Source organism: Canis lupus, chromosome 16, assembly GCF_048164855.1.
Source record: "Canis lupus baileyi chromosome 16, mCanLup2.hap1, whole genome shotgun sequence".
NCBI lineage: Eukaryota > Metazoa > Chordata > Mammalia > Carnivora > Canidae > Canis > Canis lupus.
Window position 1 is genome coordinate 55,088,427 of NC_132853.1, and position 6,545 is coordinate 55,094,971.

The following is a 6,545-nucleotide window of genomic DNA, read 5'->3' on the forward strand; positions in this document are numbered from 1 at the left end:
AAACCAGAGAGCAGAACCTATTGCAGGGAATATCAGAATGACACCAATACATTTCACGCCCACTCTGTCAAGCCACTCAGCTCCAAGCAGGGTGGTTTGGACCCTAACTGCTCAGAATTAAAGGGCCTTAGCCTGTTTCAGAGGAATGACTATCACAGAATCCCCATGTGTTCACTGAGAATTTTTCTAGGATTTAATACATATATTTTTAAAAGATTTTTATTTATTTATTCATGAGAGAAAGAGAGGGAGAGAGCCAGAGACATAGGCAGAGGGAGAAGCAGACCCCCTGCAGGGATCCCAACGTGGGACTCCATCCCAGAACCCCAGGATCACGCCCTGAGCCAAGGCAGATGCGTTCAACCGCTGAGCCACCTAGGTGTCCCTAACACACACACACACACACACACACACACACACACACACACACACACACATATATTTTAAGATTTTATTTATTTATTCATGAGAGACAGAGGCAGAGACACAGCAGAGGGAGAAGCAGGCTCCATGCAGGGAGCCCAACGTGGGACTCGATCCCGGGTCTCCAGGATCACACCCTGGGCTGAAGGCGGCGCTAAACCGCTGAGCCACCCGGGCTGCCCCCTAACACGTATTTTTAACCCAGTCTTTCCCTTCTCGACCAACAAAGCCTGTTTGATTCCAATTAACTTTTTTCTGGGTTGGAGATTTATTCTAAGGGAGGAAACCGGGCCTCCGGAAACAGCCAAGATGTATGCCAATCCCCATCCCTGCCCCCACAAAGTCTGGGCAAATAGGGATGAGGCAAGAGAGGGGGACAGCCCCTGTCATAGTTCTGCTGCTGCCTGGCATGCTGGAGGGGCACCACTGAATGAGATACTGGGGTTGTGGGAAGGCAGAGCTGGGTCAGGGGATGATCAATACCCCTGCTGAGGACCTGCCAGGGGCCACACCCAGCATTCCGGTTTATACTGGTTTACACTGGCTCCAGGCACTTGCTCACTCCTCACATAAGAGTAGCGAGAAACTGGTGAAATGACTTGCCCGGGGTCATGCCCTCCAACCCTTTGTCACTAAACTTTCTCCAGCCCCATGGGGATGTGCCGAGATCAGGCTCAGGTGCAAGAGACCAGATTTTGTTTCCTGTCTGCTGCGTGCCTTCTGGGCCCTCCCGGAAGCTGCAGCCCCCGCTTCACAGCAGCCACATGAATTATTTAGCATCTGCTCCAGCTGGGTAATGCTCTGACCTCATCCTCATCCTTGGGCTGAGGGCGCGGCTCTGACCTTCCTCTCCTTGGAGAAGGGATATTGATGGATGAAGGCTGGGGTGGTGGGTCCTTCTGTGGGGTGTGGGTGACTGCATGGTCCAGGGAAGGAAGCGAGGACCAGAAGCCAACTGCCCTTTGAGCAGGAGGCGGTTCTGCAGAGAACATGACCTAGGAGCCAGACAGCTATGGGTTTGGATCCCAGCTCTTGCTTCCCAGCTTTGTGACCTTGGGCAGCTCAGTTTCCTGGTCTGTAAAATGGAGGTACTAACAGCCTGAGTTCATATTTCATTTCTAGTTCCTCAAGGTCACTCCGTGAGAGTCCCCCAAGACAGAGCATCCAGGACTAGCTGTCCAGGGCTCTGCCCGCTGCTTTCAAGGCCAGATTTCACTGTGTTCTGGCCTCCAGAGGTGCCATTTTCCCTTTTCTCTGTTGTCCCTCAGGCATGAGGTCCCCAGAGTGGGTGGGATAGCAAGTTGCCAGGATTGGAGGGAGATGCTAAGGAGAGGGACAGACCCTGACTGGCAGGGGTCGGTGTGGTGTTTAAGAGGGTCAAAGACTGAACCGCCTTCAGGCAACAGCTAATGCTTATTGAGCTCCTGATCTGGGGACAGAGAGAAGTACGGCCTGGTCCCTGCCCGCTGGGGGCTAGCAGCCTCACTCCAGGCCAGGGCTGAGTGGACGGGGAGAGCCGGCTCCCTCCTGGATCCCTAACGGTCTGACATCCCGCCTCCACCAGCCGCCCCCACGCTTCCTCGCTCCTCAGAGCGGACCTCGTGGACCTCGTTCTTGCTGGCTCCTCCGACTCGCTTTCCTCATCCATAAATTGCATCCTGGGCAGCCCGGGTGGCTCAGCGGTTTAGCGCCGCCTTCAGCCCAGGGCGTGATCCTGGAGACCCGGGATCGAGTCCCACGTCGGGCTCTCTGCATGGAGCCTGCTTCTCCCTCTGCTGTGTCTCTCATGAATAAATAAATAATATCTTTAAAATATATATATATATTATATATATATAAATTGCATCCTGAGCCTCCAGCTCTGCGTTAGCCCCGGAATCGGGGCCCCCAGCTGTTGAAGGGGACCTCGAGGCACACGCTGTGCTGAGGATGCGCCTGCGGGGCCGGGACTCAAGGGCTGGCCCAGAGCTGGGTGGACGCGCAGCCGCGGGGAGCCGAGTCCCAGCGGCACCGGGGGCCCCTGCAAACCAGGGCCCCGGGGAGTCCCGTTCTGGCTCACCGCCCCCCGGGGGGCACGAAGAAGTCAGCTTCAGCATTCGACGGCGCCCGCCAAGATTTTATAGGGTCCCTAACCGAGCGCTCCAGCCGCGGCCCTGCCCTCCCGGGCTTGGGGCGCACCGCGCGGTGCCCGGCTCCCTCCGCAGCCTCTGCACCCAGCCCGCCGGCCCCCCTCTGCACCCAGCCCGCCGGGCTGGGACGTGGGGGTGCGGTCGACTCGGGGCTCCCACGGCCCTCCTGCGGGGGTCCGCCCCCAGCCCCCGGCCTACCCGAGGCCGCCCCCCGCGCCCCGCCCCCTGCGCCCTCGCCCCCGCCCCTGCGCCCTCGCGCCCCGCCCCCTGCGCCCTCGCGCCCCTGCGCCCTCGCGCCCCGCCCCCGCCCCCTGCGCCCCTCCCCGACATCCCTGCAACCTGATCCCCGCCGCCCGGGCGAGCCGGCCCCGACCGGCTGGCTCCGCTTCCGCGGGCGGCTGGGGGTTGGTGGGGAGGCAGGGCTCGCCGGCCTGGGGCCTGGCCCAGACCCTCTGCTTCCGGCTCAGCCCCCCGTCCGGGGCGGGGCGGGTCAGGGCAGGGGGGGTTGCCGTCGCCTGCGAACTTTTTCCTGTTTCCTCCTAGGCTGTGAGCCCCCGACCCAGGCCGACACCTACAGCGGTCATCCCTGTGTCTCTGGGCCAGCACCCAGCGGGGGCCCAGGCCTGCAGGTCTTGGTTCCCAAGAGGAGGAATCCCCTCGGAGAGGCCCGCTGGGCTCTTGTTTGCATGGTGGGTGCACTGGGGCCTCGGGGCACAGGGTGCCCCAGTGCTGCCCTGAGTCTGCCTGTAGGACAGGGTTCCTCAGCTTTGAACCACTGACATTGGGCCCGGATCATTCTTTGTGCCATGTGTCGTCCTGTGCATTGTAGGATGCTGACAGCATCCCTCCCCTCCACTCGGTGCTCAGCAACAATACCATCCCCTAGTTTTGGACACAACCAAAAGTGTCCCCGGACATTGCCCAGTGTCACTTGGGTGGAGTAAACACCCCTCTGGGGGATTATAGGGGACATAAAGCCTGCTGTAAGCAGGGCACTGAGTCTGAAACAGGGAGCTTCTGCCAGCCAGGACTCTGTGATCCAGGTATTCCTGGATCCCCTTCTCCACCCTGGTTTACAGACCCCCCCAAGGCCCACCTAGAGACTGTGACCCTAAGCCTGAGAACACTTGGGCAGCATGCGACCAGCCAGCTCCTCTCACTGTGCAAACACCTTTTGGGCTCCTGCCCTGATGTGGGTGTTGAGCGGAGCCCTGGCACAGGAAAACTCCGGTGTTTTTCTGCCACTAGCAGTCAGTGTAGATGTGTTAGAGATTGATTGGACGTTTAGGTAGTCAGCCCAGGGTCCCCAGCTAGAAAGCAAAAAAGCCAGGACAGCTGAGACAAAACCGCACTAGCATCCTGTTTTACAGCTTAGCACCACAATAGCATCCTGTCTAACTGCCTCTACAGGAGTGACCTTTGCAAAACATCCTAAGACAAAACAATTCACCGTAAACCGTGGGTCACTATCACAAGTTGAGGCAGTTAGTCTCCAGATGTCAGTCCAAAAGGCCAGCGACAGTGAACAATAACCCAGTAGGTAGACAGGTTCGCGATCAAAGCCCTGATGGGCACACCTCAGCGGCCCTGTCCACAGGAGTCCCACTCAGGATGCTCGAGATAGTTCCTCCATAGAGCTTACAAAACCCTTTAGCTTTGAACACCAAAACAGCAACCCTCTCGGGTCCCCTCCGTCTCTGGGAGCTTTATCCTATCACTCAATAAACTTTGCTGCTCCTCTCTTCTTCCTCTGGTCTACCTCTTCATTCTTCAAAGAAGCACGACCAGGTACCTGGCACTGACGGCACACAAATCCTGTTAACAGTTGGGCATGGGAAAGAGACAGGATGTGTCCATCAAGCAGCCTCAGGGGTTCCTGGATCCGAGGTGGGGCAGCAGGTGCAGTGGGCTGAGGCCACCAGCTGAGTCCTGGGGCTGTCAGCTCGGAGGGTTAGGGGAGCATCCTGGTCAGCTGGGGTTCAGATATGGACCCCTGGGGGCTGACCAGATGTGGCAGGGCTCGGTCTCTGTTGTCTCTTCCCATAGTGGAAGCAAAAACCAGGCACGTACACACATGTGCACGTGCACATACACACACACACACACACACTAGCAATACGCATCGAGGTAGGTGGTAGGGGAGCAGGGTTTGAGAGACGGACAAAAAAATGACTCAGTTCCAGCTAGAGAAGATTCCATCTGATCCTTAACCAGGACTGTTTGGGGGTAGTCATCACAGCCAGGTGCTGGGCAGAAAGAGGGTGAGGGCAGATGCTCTTGGCACCACTGCCACCTCCCCACCCCCACCCTACAGGCAAAGTAGAATTTTCAAAAGAACTCAATCCCATACTTAAAAGAGAAGGTTTTAAAATAAAAATAAAAATAAAAATAATAAAAAAAGAGAAGGTTTTTAACAGTGTCATCCTCCCTTGGATATTCATATATACCTGTATTTGCACAGAGTCAAAAGACACCATAACAGGTTAAAATCTGGGGGGAGGGCGGTTACTGGGGTCCCGCAGATGAGGGTCAAGAAGACTTTCTCCTGTTTCCTTTCTCTCTCCCTCCTTCCTCTTACTCTTTCCTTCTCCATGAAAATCTATTACATATTTAAAAAAATTAATCTGGAAAAAGAAAAGGAACCCCAAGGTGAGCTCACCCTATATTCATCCACAGGTGTTGTCACCACCTGCCCTTCACAAAGGCCAGACCCCAGCAGTCCTTGGCCACACCTCTCACTCTGCACATCCTCCAAGAAAGATAGGCAGCTTTCACCCAGCCAAGATTTTTTCCAGTGCTTTCTCCCCTTGAGCGGACTTTTGAGGAGGCTAAAGATGGGGGGGGGTTGGGAAGACAGAGTGTGTTTGCCACACGTAGGTGCGTGGGACCCCCAACGCCCCCTCTCCACCTCCACCTAACCAAATAACTGCAATTTTGAGAAGACTGGGTTAGATTTGTGTCCATGGAACACACAGGAACGCCAACACCGCTTGCAGGGTTTTTATGCAGGTGGCTCATCACTAGAAAGCCTGGTGTGTCCTTCAGGGCAGCGAATACAGACATGAGAATGACGTTTGACCCTTTCATTCATTCGCTCATCAGTTCTCCATCAATATTCATTAAAACCTGTTCCCTGCCACCCTGTCATCAACATCAGTCCCCACCCTGAACCCTGGCACACAATTCCCCCTCCCTGTCATCCGTGAACCCCACCTCCTGTGTCACATCAGCTGCTGTCTGCCGGGTGTGTCTGGGAGGAGCAGCCCGTGTGAATTCTGCACCTGCTTCACCGTATTGATAAGGTCCTGGCCTGTTCTTGGCTGACAAAGCCACCCCATGTGTGTGCATGTGCCAATGTATTTGTGTCGGGGGTTGAGGCAGCCTGAGCCGGCTGAGAGTTTCTCTCTTGATCATGAACATGGAAGTCAAGAAGGGAGTTTCTGAGTCATTAGGAGGTCCCGTCCTCTTGGAGACCAGTGAGCAGGGCGCCTGGTGCATTAGTTTGCCAGAGCCATCTGACAAAGCAGCACGGACGGAGTGGCTTCAACAACAGAAATGGGACGCCTCAGTTCTGGAGGCTGGAAGCCCGAAATCAAGGTGTGGGCAGTGTTGGCTCCTTTTGAGGGTCCCCGCAGGAAGGATCTGTTCAGGCCTCTCTCCTCAGCTTGCAGATGGCCGTCCTCCCTGTGGTTCTTCATGCCGTCTTTCCTTTATGTTGTGTCCCTGTGTCTAAATGTCCCCTTTTTATAAGGACACCAGACATATTGGATTAAGGCCCACCCTAATGATCTCATGGTAACTTGATTATTCCTGTCAAGACTCCTATCTCCAAATCATGTCCCATTCTGAGGTACTAGGGCTCTACCATATTGAATGGGGTGGAGACGGAATTCAGCCGGAAACCCTGGGCTGGTCTTGGACAAGGCGGAAGGGGAGTGGGTCTGTCAGCGCAGGCCAGAACCGAGGCCGCTTGAGGAATGCAGCAGGCCCCAG